Source organism: Sminthopsis crassicaudata, chromosome 2 (genome assembly GCF_048593235.1).
Source record: "Sminthopsis crassicaudata isolate SCR6 chromosome 2, ASM4859323v1, whole genome shotgun sequence".
NCBI classification, from domain to species: Eukaryota; Metazoa; Chordata; class Mammalia; order Dasyuromorphia; family Dasyuridae; genus Sminthopsis; species Sminthopsis crassicaudata.
The window spans coordinates 141,447,929-141,461,088 of NC_133618.1; the positions used below are offsets into that span (position 1 = coordinate 141,447,929).

At 34.0% G+C, this 13,160-nt stretch overlaps 1 long non-coding RNA gene across 2 annotated transcripts in view; it reads left to right on the forward strand.

Annotated features, from left to right (window-relative positions):
- The first annotated feature begins 1,280 nt into the window (after nucleotides 1-1,280).
- The window catches only part of LOC141553280 (uncharacterized), a 68,161-nt gene continuing 56,281 nt past the window's right edge, over nucleotides 1,281-13,160 (forward strand). For both annotated transcript variants that reach the window (XR_012485366.1, XR_012485367.1), the window contains exon 1: nucleotides 1,281-1,493. This is a non-coding gene — a long non-coding RNA (uncharacterized LOC141553280). The remainder of the gene's footprint in view (nucleotides 1,494-13,160) is intronic.

A 13,160-nucleotide genomic window follows, 5' to 3' on the forward strand; every position in this document is an offset into this window, starting at 1 on the left:
GTCAAGAAAAAGTAGGTTGGGAAAATGAGCAAACAATATATATCATAAAAAGCTAACATGATAATAGGGAACATCACAGACACAAATTCAAAAAAAGATAATGACTGAGAAAAAAATCTACAAGCAAAGTCTCAAAGAAAAATGCATAGTGAACCCACGCCTACAAAGAATTCCTAGAAAGGCATTGAAAGAGATTTTTACAAGTCTGTAAAATTATTTTAGAAATAAATGATAGAATAAAAGTGAGGAAAATAGTTATGCAAAAACACTATGAAAAGAGAATTAGCAGCTTGGTAACTGGCAAAAAAATTATCATAGAATTCAAAAGCCACAGAGCTTCACTGTCTTCATCCATAAAAAAGACAATGTTAGTTTAGCTGCCTATTTCACAGGATTCTGGTGGGAAAATGTCATGGGAATGTAAGTTTTTAGTTTTTCTTTTCCACTTTATCCAAGCAGTACAATAGGGCCATCTACACTTCACAAGTCCAGGGTAAATCTAAACTCAGGTTTGGTCTCTGACCAGTCCTTTCTTTAAATTTCAATACTTCTTGCCTCTCCATTAGACTCTCAAGTTAAGCAAAGACACATTTTTGAAGCAGCTTTGTCTTGAATGCCTCTTGGTAGATTATAGGCTTCTCTCTTCCACTCTACTACTCATCACTTTCTTATAGTTTTCCTATATCTCTTCTTATCCACTGAATAATTCATCAGGAGCCAGTTAGAATAAAACAGCTTCCTGTCCTCTCCTCATCTTCTTCCATCCCAACTCAATCCTACTTATCATCTCAACTTTCATCCCTCTCAACCCAACCACTCTCATGTCTCACTCTGCCCATCCCTTTCTTTGTGTTCCCATTCCATATCTAAAAGTGCCATTCAACCTGGATCTACTTCTCTCTCATTCTTTCCACCTATTCATTTCTGTAATGACATTACTACCTCCTTATCCTCCAAAAGAAAGATGGAATAGCATGTCTTTTGTAATAAGCTTCCTCAAAGGTTTTCCCTTGAATTTGGGGTCACTACTATTCAGGGTAGTTTCTGATTAGGTATACATTACCTAATCATAATGATACATACATTAGGTATATATTCCAAGATGTTTCTGATTAGGTATGCATTAAACTAGATGATCTCTGGGGTACCTGAGATCCTATTAAATAACTAAGTGAGCATTAGGAGTTATCAATTTTTAACAAAGGAAGTGACATAATGAAAGTAAGAATTTTCAGCTTTTAGAAATTCTAGAAGCAGGAAGAGGAAAGAAATGGATGAAACAGAAACCAAGTAGGGGACTATAATAGAAATTCAAGTATTAGGTAATGACAACCTGTGCTATAGAGGTTAAGGGAGAGAAGAAGAATCAGTGGGCAGGAATTAAGGAAGAAGGAAAACTCAACAAGAAAATTGGAAAAGAACACCATCTCCCCTTTTATACCCTGTCTGATCTCAAGGCTACATGGACTATTTGGATAAATATCATAGCTAAGGTACAGAGTCTAAAGTCAGAAGAGAATATGAAGGTGCTATTTCTTAAATGGTTATCAAAATATAATGAATAGATTAAATAGAAGGAAGGAGATATAAAATATATGTTCTTGATATTTTAAGTTGTCCTGTGAAGAGGAAAGAAGTTGTCAAAGATCTCTGGATTGGTGAAAAATTAAAAAAAAATAGCAAATACATAATGACTATTGAAAGAGAAAACTATCTGCCCTTTAACTATAATTCTTACAATTCTCTTAATTAGTAGGCCTGATATCTTCTTCAAGTAATAAATCAATAGAATGATAGAACTAAAAGGGTTCTTAGGGATACAGGTCAATTTGATTTTTTTTGTAATTAAGGAACTGAGACCCAAAGATGTGAATTGATTTTCCTAGGATTAGAGAGCATAGTAAGTGTCAGAGCCTGGTCAGATGCAAAATGTGAAGGTGATGTTTCCCCCTGCCTTTGATTGGGGCCAGAAGAGCAATCTTAGAGTAAACATCCCTGCATACAGTAGTGGTGGTGCAAAATGACCAGGAAACTTTCACTTTAATTGATCTGGGTTGGTTTTATTAAAGACAGTAAATGTTCAGGGGATCCCAAGCATCAAAATAGCTAAATAAATGCTTATGATATTTGGTTATTTAAAAATATTATTATTGAAAGAAACATAGGTGCAACAGTAGAGAGAATTCTGGGTCTGGAGTTAGGAGAATCTGAGTTCAAATCCAGCTTCAGACAAATGTCTGAATATAACCCATTATAAATTTGGGCAAAATCACTTAATCTTGTTTACTTCAATTTTTCATGAGCTGGAAAAGGAAATGAAATGGCAAATCACTTCACAAAAAAGCACTTTTTGCCAAGAAAATCCCAAATGAGGTCATGAAGAGTTAAATTTGACTAATCGACTAAACAACATTAAAATAGAGCCACTAGCGAGAAGCTTTCCTATCCCTTCTCAGGCGCCTGTGAGAATTTTCATGGGAATTATAGCAGGAAATGTTCTGCATAGACATATAATTGGGATGGAGAAATACCTAGACTAGAAAAAAATGATTGTGAGCAAAGAAGATATTCTCTCCATTGGCCTTTGAACTTATAGAACTGAATATTTTGGAATAGGAACAGAGCAGAGTCAAATTTTATAGCTCTACAGAAACAACTTTGAATATTTTTTTCATCTAAACATGGTGGGTGAAAAAATGCTTATATCATCATAAAGCAGAACATGAGGCTAGTGTCCTAGAAATTGGAGTAATTCATATTCACGTGTGTTTCCTTTTTTTTTTTTTTTCCTATATAGCTCAAACTGGAAATATTCATGTCCTTTCAGGACAGGGCAGTGTTAACATAATAGCTTTGATCTGACCCATTTCTAACTTGGTCTAGTTTGCCCATAGGCATCCTGATGACCATATAAATGCTGAATTTAGTATGAATAGCTTAGTGCTCAACCCACTGCATCATAGAAATACCTGAGTTCCACCCTCCACCTACCCAATAACAGGTATGTTCCACCGCACCATGTTCATGTTTCTTCAATATAAAATCTCAGAGGGATTTTATACATTTCCTGTGGCTGAGTACAACTTCTTATTATAATGATTTGAGCCTGCCTAATTAAGAGTGATAGGGAAAGGGGGAAAGGAGGTAGAATGATATGTTATCATTTCTCATTTTGGGCACAAAGTATCTACATGTTTCAAATATTCTGGATTTTTGTTTGTGGTTCTTTTTTTTTTTTTTTTCAAGTATTGTAAAACTCGGTTGGCATTTAAAGCTGTTTATAAGAAATAATTTAAACTTGGTCAAAAAGACATCCAGTGGAGTGTGGTCCTAGGGTATCTAACAATCTAGCTCATGAAATGAAAGGAATGGTTTGAATGAACCAGAATAGTGTACATTATCAATGAAAAGAAATTATTTTGGGAGGAAATGAATGCTGGAAGAAGGGAATGGACTTGCTTAAGGAGAAAAATGATAGGAGCCAAGTTTCATTCAAGTTCTAGTATTAGCTCAGAAAAAAAGAACTCCAGATCCATAGCTAGTAGGTTTAGAATGATGAACCCTAGAATGGGAGACCCAATTGGTATGAGCTCAAGAATGAGTGACTGAGTCCAAGGTACCATACCCAGAGCCAAACCTTTCTGAAGCCTGATGAATTAGCCATCTTGTTTGTCAAATCTATCAGCCAGATAATTACAATAGAGCTCTTGTCAAGGTTGGGCTAAAAGAGGTCATTTGGGAAGATAAAAAAGCTAAGAAAAAGGAAAGATTATTTTCCCTAAATTTGGTACATATAGCCAGAATTAATGATAGCTATCATTTATATGCCTCTTTAAGATATGCAAAACACTTTACATATGCTGCCTCATTTGATCCTTACAAGTCTGAAAGGTAGAGTAAAATTTTCTTTTTACAAATGGAAACTCAGAATGAGAGAGGTTACATGACTTGACTGGGGTCTTACATCTAGTGTCTAATACAAGTTTTGAACTTAGTCCTCCTGATTTCAAGTCAAATACTATATCCATTATACAACATTGCTGCCTCATTATATAATAATGTACAAACTCTTTCCCTCTTATCTGTTATATTACCCTTCCTTTATTTGTTTGCCCTGTCAAATGATGAAGTAAATTATTTTTAGTCATTGAGAAAAATAGTGAGTTAGTTTGAAAAGGAAAAGGGAGAAGAAAACAATTGTTCTCTTTCTTCCCAGAAGAGGTGGGTGTGAGAAAATCTCATTCAGAACAGTAGGGCAATTGTATTCTGGAGTAGCCACTGCAAAGAGAAAGAAAGCAAAAATGATACTAAAAGAAAGACAAACTCTGACAAATTTTGATGGCCAACCAATCTTGGTCTAGGGATCAAATACTTCTCTTTGTATTAAAGGATCTGGGAATTACACAGATGTTTACATATACTGTTAAATATCATCATGTCATTTGTTTTTGCTAAACCAACTAACCAAAAGAAAGCGTGATCATCACAAAATGAAGGACACTTGGTGGATAAGGGCAAGTCCCCTCTCCATAGTCCATAGCTCATACTCTAATAATGTTCTCACCTTCCATAGAATCCCTCCTCACACTAATTTGCACCTGGCTACTGACAACATGCCTATGGGCATTTCGTATTTCCTCTTTTGGCCTCAGTTTCCTATAAAATAGAATCATTCTATAATATGATCTTTGAGGTCCCTTCCGTTCTAACATTTTCTTAAACCATTTTAAGGTTGATGATTTAGTTCATGACAGATGACATACTAGAACTTCAACTCCAAACTGCTTCCAAAGGGTCTTATTAAAGCACTCACACAGACTTCCAGAATTACAAAATTTTAGTTTTGGAAAGGATCCCCTTGATGATTTATTCCCTCTGACTTTAGCCCCTAATTTTCTCTTAAAGTGAATTCCTATTGTAACAAGTAATCATCATTATCTCTGGATGAAAATCCCTAATAGATCAGGCATGGTGATGTCTCCTTACAATCCTTGCTACTGAAGAAGCTGATGAGAGTGGATATCCTGAGTTCAAGAATGTGTGTTAAACTGATCAAGTGTCCCTCTGAATTTTGGTATTAATATAATGAACTCCCAGGAGCAGAGGGACTTCAGTTTGTCTAATGAAGGACCAATCAACACAGATTAGAAATGCCAATCAGAGTGGTATTAGGCCCCTGCACTCCTAGCTTGGATGACATTGGAAGACCCAGTTTTTTAAATAAAAAAAGTCCTGATGAAGGAGCTCTTTCTACTGCCTGAAGCAACCCATTCTACTTTTAAATAGCTCTAATTGTATGGAAGTTTTCTCCCTGACATCAAGCCTAAATTTGCCTTTTTTCAACTTCCAACTATTGCTCCTGGTTCTGCCATCTGGGAACAAACAAACAAACAAAAAAGTTTAATGACATGACTACTTTCAAATACTTGAATGTTCACTTAAGAACAGAAGTCTGACCCACAGGCAATGGAAATATACCAAGTGTAACCACAGCAAACAAACTGCTCTTGGGAAGAGTAACATACTGCTCCCATGGCCACTTTTCCAAGAACTGAAGGCACACCAAGAAGCACAGAGATGCAAAAATGCCATAAATGCTCCAAGAAATCCCACCAATACAGACATTCCCTTTTTCAATAGAAGAGTGTTACCAGAGTATGAGTTACTCTATGAAGGCAGCTAAACTGTTACAAGACTCTCTAGTTTTAAATAGCTTGCTATTATCAGCAATGAGATCTGCATTTTGTTTTTCTTAATTGCCCTTCTCTCCCACCTGTTTCATACCATACAGTCATTCTGAAAGGGAGGTGCATCTTCACTATGAGCAGTTCAGCATTGTTCTTTGCCAGAGTACAGATACAGTTGACTGGTTTCAGCAGCTTTGAAGCTGCCCCTGGCCAGGGTGCTGATTCACTTTATGGTTCTACAAACTCTTAAAGAATCAATGTGAAGTGTGGTGGATAAGTGAAAGGATAATAGGTTCACAGATGAGGAAATTGTTATTGTAAGGAAAGTGTTATATAAACCATAATGCGCAATATAAACGTGAGTTATTGTTATTAGTTCTGCTTTTTTTGTCCAAGTTGAAAACTAGGGAAGTCGATTTGGTTCTGACACCTTTCCAACATGTAATCTTAGAAGAAATATCATTTTTACTCCTTGTATTGATCACAAAAGATCAGCCAAACAACAAATCCATAAACTTGTATCTATTAAGCACCTAACACATGCCAGATAGTGAATTTTGCACTAAAAAATTCAAAATAAAAAAAAATGAAACAGTCCTTGCCCTCTTGGAGCTCATATTCTTTAGGGAACAATCACATAAACATAATGCGTATGTTTGATATAAATAAATTTTAGGTGATTCATTGAGGAGGAAAGCTATCAGATATATCAGGGTAGAGCTATCAGATTCATGGAGAAGGTTGAACTATAAATAGTTAACTCTTGAAGAAGATATGAAACTCTAAGAAGATAAGATAAGAAGGCAACACATTTTAGACATGTAAGAATAGACAATGCAAAGACAGGTATGAAAATGGAATGTCATTTTTGAATAATAGTAAGAAAGACAGTTTGCATGAACTATAAAGTGTTGGAAGAAAAGGCGTATAAAATGCTGGAATAGAGTGTAATAATGGTGGAAAAGATATGTTGGAGAAACATGAAAGAGTTTAAGTGACAATGAGAGAAGTTTATATTGGATCCTAGAGGTAATAGGTAGTAACTTGAGTTTACTGAAAAGGGGAGTGATATGATCAGAATAGCACTTTAGGCAACTCACTTTGGCACGAGTGTACAGGTTGAATCATAGTAGGGAGAAATTTCAGAAAAGATCAATGAAGTTATTATAAAAGTCCAGGTAAGAGGTAATGGGGTTATTGAATAGGATAGATATTGTGTTGTTGAAGCAAAAAAATGGGGAAGAGTATGGGATGAGTGAACACAAAGAGTCATGGATGACACCAAGCTTGTGAACCCAAATGAGTAAAATTATAGTGATTACCATCATTATCTCCCAATAGAAACAGGGAAGAGTTATGAATTTTGGCAGAAAATTAATAGATCTGTTTTGGACAAGTAAAATTTAACATGCTTGTTGATGTCCAATTTAAAATATCTGGTAAACTGATAGTGATGCAGAAATAGATAAGCTCTGGACACAGAATAATACTAAATATGGCTGTATGGGGTCATCTGCCTAGAAATCATAAATAAATTCATAGAAGAAGATGGGTGGGAGAAGAGAGAAGGAGAAGAGAGACAGGGGAGAGAGAAGAAAGAAATGAAGGGTGAGATAAGCAGAGAAGGAGGGAGAGAAAGATAGAGGGAAGAAGAAAAGGGAGGGGAAAGAGGGAAGAAGGAAGAGAGAAAGGGACAGGGAGAGGGAGAGAAGAGCACCTAGAATATGGTTTAGAGATATACCTACAATTGGGGAGCTTTATATATTTGGTTATGTCAGAAAAGGTCAGATGGGTAAATGAGCCAAGAAAGAAAATTGTTCCAAAATTCCATATAAGAGAACATAACCACAAGGAGGGGGAAGCATCAAATGTTGCAGAAAGATAAAAATGATCAAACTGGTGAAAGGCCATAAATTTGCTCATTAAGAAATCATTGATAATTTCAGAAAACATAGTTTCAATTGAATGATAATATTGAAATCAATTAAAAAGAAAACATTAAAGATTCAAAGGAAAGATAGGATGATTGTCTAAGGACAAGATCACAGATCTAAAAATATTCTGAGATGCTACTCAACTGTTATTTAGTGTAATAATTAAAATCATCCACATTAACAATACATGCTGAATCTCCATTCTTTTCATTAGATGGATATAGTAATATCACAAATTAATGAAGAAAGGAAAATCCTGACCCTCAAGGAATTTTATATCTAAACTTTCTAAACTCTTAATACTCCTTGTATCAAAATGAAGCAAACTTTTCCATTCTAAATCTACCAAGAAGTGATCTATCATTACAACAAATATTTCCAGAGCTAGAAGAATGTGTGTGTCTTCATTTTATACATTCCTCAAAACACTTCTGGGAGGTGGATAGTCTAAATATGGTTATCCCCACTTAGATATGAGAAAACTATGAACTAGAAAGTTTATTTTACATTTAGAGTCATTCAGCTAGCAAGTAGCAAAGCTGGACTTTAATCTCAGGACATCTGAATGTAATGTTTGGGTTTTTTCTTACCATATAACAAAAGATAAGTGATTAAAAAGAACCTTGTCTGGAAGATCAAAAGAATTGGGTAACTTAATACACAAATTTTTGATTTCGTCCATCCAAAGCCTCCCTACTTTTCCCTTCTCTAAACTATTAGATTCCACATGCCAAAGTGATTTTCTAAAAGTATAGGCCTGAAAATACTCCAAATGGCTCCCTTTTGCCTCTATAATTAGCCATAAATTCCTCCATTTGGTTTTTAAAGCCCTTCACAACCTACAATTCCAATTTTGCTATACATTACTCTCATTACATTCTACAATCCAGGAAATCTCACACAAGACATACCATCACCCTCTCCATTCCTTTGTACTGACCATTCTTTACTCCTAGAATATGCTCCCTTCTCAACTCTGCCTCTCAGAATCCATATTTTCTTCAAACCCATGTGTAAGTACCATATTTTACATGAAGTCTTTTCTGATCTACCTTCTCCAGCTGCTAGTAACTTCTTTAAAATTTTTTATTTATATTTTGTATATTCTGACTTTTGATCATACCATTTTTCCTAATAATAACCTCTTGGAGCAAAAATACTTTGATTTTTTTGTCTTTACATCTGCAGTATCTAGTACTTTATCTAGCACATAGTAGGTACTTCATAAATGTTTACTGATTGAAAAGTCATTTGGAGATTATTTTAATTCCCTATCTTTCCAGAATGAACTTCGTTCCTATTGATATCACCTGAACACATAACATAAAGCATGTCTTAATCAATGGAAGAGATACTGCTGAAAACCTAGTGATTTTCATCTGGAACTGACAACCTAGTAATTTATATGCAGCACAGCATAACCAAAGAGCTTGTTATGCAAACACAGGCCACTGATTTGACAAATCTCTTGGAAACAGAATTAATGTCTGTATTCTGTGCAAAGATGTAATTTATTTTAATATTTTAAAGACATAATATATATCTATCTCTATGTATTCACAAAGACATACACACACATATAGAGAGAGAGAAAAAGAAAGACATGTTTATTTAAATAAAGTCAAGTGGAGGGACTGGGAAGGTGTGTTACTATATTACGATGCAGATATTTGAATGGGAATGGCACTGCTGATTATTATGAGCATTTTTCTTTTGGTCTGTTTATTTTTTGGTAATGTCCTATGATAATATGAACATTATTCTTTCACAAAATATGCTTTTTTGTGGCACCAGTGAAAAGCATGCATTTCACTATAATCGAGGTTTTGATCAAGAGTAAGTTGAGCTCTGACCCAATAAGAAAGGTTTTTAATTGGGTTGAAGGCTTTTGATAAAAACACTGACTAATCTCATGATTTTATTTTCTTAAGGGAAAAGTTTCTATTGAATTTACAACAGTTCATCCCAGCTGGTATTGAGAGATTGGTTCCAAAAGGCCAAGGGTCAATAAAATATTGAAATTATATTTGTGGGGGAGAACAAAATAAGGGAGTAATGAAGTTTCCCCAAATGAATAACTTCTCCTTTGGTAACTCTCTCTAGTCAAACTGAGAATATTGGAGAAGGAACACAATGATGCAACATTTTCCTTGAGTTGCCTATCTGTAATGGTCCCTCCCCTAGGAGATGAAGATGTATCTTTTGTAAGGCTAACTCTGGGATGCATATTTGAAAGACTTTGAAATGTAGTTTGGAGCTGTGGAAGAAACAAAACTGCCTAATACCCACAGAGGTAAAATTTATAAACCTCATTTCATTAGTAGACTGTACTAAGCCAGCTAGCCACAGAGAAAGCAAACAAACCCTTTTTCCTCCAATCCAGGTACAATGCTTGCCAACAATTTAAAGGTCTGAGTTATTAAATCTAGCACTCCAAAGACTGTTCATTTCTTTACTTGTGATTAAGCTAAGCTTCTACCAGGTAAGCAATGATGTTTTAGATCTGGCCTCATACTTCTAAAAACATAGCTTCCAATCCAGATCTGTAACTGACTAAGCAAAGGGAGTATTGCATTCTTCCATTGAATTAAGCTTTTTCTATAAAAACAGAACTAATTATCATTAAAAACTAAGTAGAAACACCACTCTAAATATGCTTAAATAGAATACATATTTTTAATACAAAGGTAAATTTCAGTTCCTTCCTCATTAATCCTTTAATAGTTATCAGTCAAATGTTATCCTTAATTTTTATTTAACCTAATCCTGGTTACAACCCTATACTCAAATAGAATTAACCCACTTGAAATTTCTATCTGGAACTTGTATAATGTTTAATTCTGCCAAAATTTGTAAGGGCTTCTCTAGGATTTTTAGTCACTTAAAGTAAAAATTCCTATATTCTTTTTTTTTTTTTCTACTATAGGTTTAGACTTCTGCAGTAAGGAGAAATTGCTAGACTGCTTATTGAAAAGAAACGCACTTCCTTACCCTTCTGTGTTCTGTAGTTCAATTCATCATTTTTTTTAGTAGAAAGGGATGAGATAATGGGAAAAGGAAGGAGATAGAAAATTAGACTAAAGTGTTTTTTTTTAAATAAAAATATATATATTTTTTAATTTTTAATGTTTAAAGGGTTTTTATTAAAGCTTTTTAATGTTCAAAAGATATGCATGGATAATTTTTCAACATTAATCCTGGCAAACATTTGTATTGCAATTTCCTTCCCATCCCTTTACCCCCTCCCCTAGATAGCAAGTAACCCAATATATGTTAAACATGATTAACATATATATGTTAAATACAATATATCCATATATATTTATACATTTATCTTGCTGCACAAGAAAAATCAAACTAAAAAGGAAAAAATAAGAAAGAAAATAAAATGCAAGCAAACAACAATAAAAAAGAGTGAAAATGCTATGTTGTGATCCACACTCAGTTCCCACAGTCCTCTCTCTGGGTGTAGATGGCTTTCTTCATCACAAGATCATTGGAGTTAACCTGGATCATCTCACTTTTGAAAAGAGTCCATCAGAACTGATCGTCATATAATCTTCTTGTTGCCATATACAATGATCTCCTGATTCTGATCATTTCATTTAGCATCCTACTAATCATTTCTTATAGAACAATAATATTCCATAACCTTCATATACCATAACTTATTCAACCAATCTACAATTGATGGGCATCCACTCATTTTCAGTTTCTTGCCTCTACAAAAAGGGCTGCCACAAACATTTTTGTACATGTGAGTCCCTTTCCCTCCTGTAAGATCTCTTTAGGATATAAGTCCAATAGTAATTCTTCTGGATCAAAGGGTGTGCACAATATGCATAGTTGGGCATAGTTCCAAATTGCTCTCCAGAATGATTGGATTGCTTCACAATTCTATCAACAATGTATTAGTAACCCAGGTAGTCTATATTCCCTCCAAAATGCATCATTACCTTTTCCTGTCACCTTAGCCAGTCTGAGAGGTGTGTAGTGGTACCACAGAGTTGTCTTAATTTGCATTTCTCTGATCATTGGTAATTTAGAGCACCTTTTCATATGACTAGAAATGGTTTTAATTTCTTCATCTGAAAGTTGTCTGTTCATATCTTTGAGCATTTATTAATAGGAGAATGACTTGAATCCTTATAAATTTGAGTCAATTATGTATTTTAGAAATAAGGCCTTTATCAGAATCTTTGAATGTAAAAATGTTTTCTCAATTTTTGCTTCCCTTCTAATTTTGTCTGCATTAGTTTTGTTTTTTAACTTAATATAATAAAAATTATATATTTTATTATAAATAATGATCTCTAGTTCTTCTTTGGTCACAAATTCTTTCCTCCTTCACAGATCTGAGAGAAAAAACTATCCTATGTTCTTCTAATTTGTTTATTATATCATTCTTTATGTCTAGATCATGAATCCATTTAGACCTTATCTTGGTATACAGTATTAGGTGTTGATATGGCAATGAATAAGTAGATTAATTTAGGTAGTATTGTCATTTTTATTATATTTGCCTGGCCTACCTATGAGCATTTGATATTGTTCCAATTGATTAGATCTGATTTTATTTGTGTGGAAAATGTTTTGTCGTTGTGTTCTATAGTTCCTGACTTTGCCTTGGCAGGTAAAGTCCCAACTATTTTATACTATCAACTGTTATTTTAAATGGACTTTTTCTTATTGTTGGATTTTGTTAGTGATATATAAAAATGCTGATGATTTATGTGAATTTATTTTGTATCTTGCAACTTTGCTAAAGTTGTTAATGGTTTCCAGTAGTGTTTTAGTTGATTCTCTAGGATTCTCTAAATATACAATCATATCATCTGCAAAGAGTAATAATTTGGTTTCCTCATTACCCATTGTAATTCCTTTAATCTTTTTTTCTTCTCTTATTGCCAAACCTAACATTTCTAATACAATATTGAAAAATAATGGTAATAGTGGGCAACATTGTTTCACCCCTGATCTTACTGGGAATGTTTCTAGTTTGTCTCCATTACATATGATGCTTGCTAGTGGTTTTAAATATTTGCTCCTGAACAGTTTAAGGAAAATTCCATTTATTCCAATACTTTTTAATGTTTTTCATAGGAATGGGTGTTGGATTTTTATCAAATGCTTTTTCTGCATATATTGAGATAATCGTATGAACTTTGTTAGTTTGGTTATTGATATAGTCAATTATGCTAATAGTTTTGTTAATATTGAACCAGCCCTGCATTACTGCTATAAATTCTATTTGGTCATAGTGAATTGACCTGGTGATGACTTTCTGTAATCTCTTTGTTCATATTTTATTTAAGATTTTTGCATCAATATTCACTAGGTAAACTGGTATATAATTTTCTTTCACTGTTTTTATCCTATCTGGTTTAGGTATCAGCCCCATATCTGTTTTATAAAAAGAATTTGATAGGACTGCTTGTGTCCTAATTTTTTCAAATAATTTGCATAGTATTGGAATTAATTGTTCTTTGATTGTTTGGTAGAATTCCCATGTAAAGTCATCTGGCCCTGGACATTTTTT